This window comes from Macrobrachium nipponense, chromosome 19 (assembly GCF_015104395.2).
Source record: "Macrobrachium nipponense isolate FS-2020 chromosome 19, ASM1510439v2, whole genome shotgun sequence".
Taxonomy (NCBI): domain Eukaryota; kingdom Metazoa; phylum Arthropoda; class Malacostraca; order Decapoda; family Palaemonidae; genus Macrobrachium; species Macrobrachium nipponense.
This window is the reverse complement of record NC_061088.1, coordinates 21,310,805-21,311,946: the sequence shown is the minus strand read 5'-3', so window position 1 is coordinate 21,311,946 and position 1,142 is coordinate 21,310,805.

Below are 1,142 nucleotides of genomic sequence, written 5' to 3'. Positions count from 1 at the left end.
AATCACGGCATGAGCGGCTATCTGTAGCAGCTAGACAATTCCAGGAGTCGCATGGACTTGCATTAGACTGTAACCTCTTAACCAATGAAGTTAAACCTTAACACTCTACCGCAGCCTTATTCTGAGCAATTAATTATTAGCTTTAAAATCTCCATTCAAGTCTTCTTAACCCCTTCTTCCTCTTTTCCCATTTGGACGAACTGATGTCTAGGCCAGTCCCTTACGGCGCTCCTGATTGGGTGTTGATAAGCCAATCACAGGGCTGAAAATTCCCAGTCTCTCTCGAGAGTTCACTTAGGCCGGATGTAAGGGGCGGGCCTAGACATCAGATGCATGGTTGATGTGAATCTACTATAGTTAAGCTTTTGGCATTTGGTTTAACTTGCAGTAATAATTAGTAAAAAAAAAAAATCGGCGCAATCGAGTTTTCTGTACAGAGTATAATGCTGTATGGAACTCTCAGCCACGGCATATTCAACTCTCAGCCACGCCCCATGAAACTCTCAGTCAGACCGACGGTGGCCTGTGTTGTTGGCACCTATAGCAGTACCAGACGCACGATCAAGGCTAACTTTAACCTTAAATAAAATGAAAACCACTGAGGCTAGAGGGCTGCAATTTGGTATGTTTGATGATTGGAAGGTGGATGATCAACGTAGCAATTTGCAGCTGTCTAGCCTCTGTAGCTTTTACGGTCTGAGGGCGGACAGAAAAACTGCGGACAGAGAGAGGACAGAAAACTTGAGGACAGATAAATTGCGGACAGAGAAAAGCGAGGACAGAAAAAGTGCTGGCGGACGGACAAACAGCCAACCTCAATAGTTTTCTTTTAAAGGAAACCAAATATCACACTAATAATGGCACTACTATTGCATCCTCTATTACGACTCTAAATATAAAAATAAATGGAAACAAATATAACCCAACTTCCAGCACCTCTTCCCTACGAAAAAAAAAAAAAAAAAAGGGGGAGGAGAGGATTTGTTTTAACCGTCACGTAATTCGGACTTTGGACTACCAACCGTTTCTCTTTCTCTTTCTCTCGTCGTGTGAGATTAAACAACGACTACCTTCGTCCCTTCACAGCAAAAAAAAAAAAAAAAAAAAGGAAAAAAAAAAAAAAAAAAAAAAAAAAAAACTGA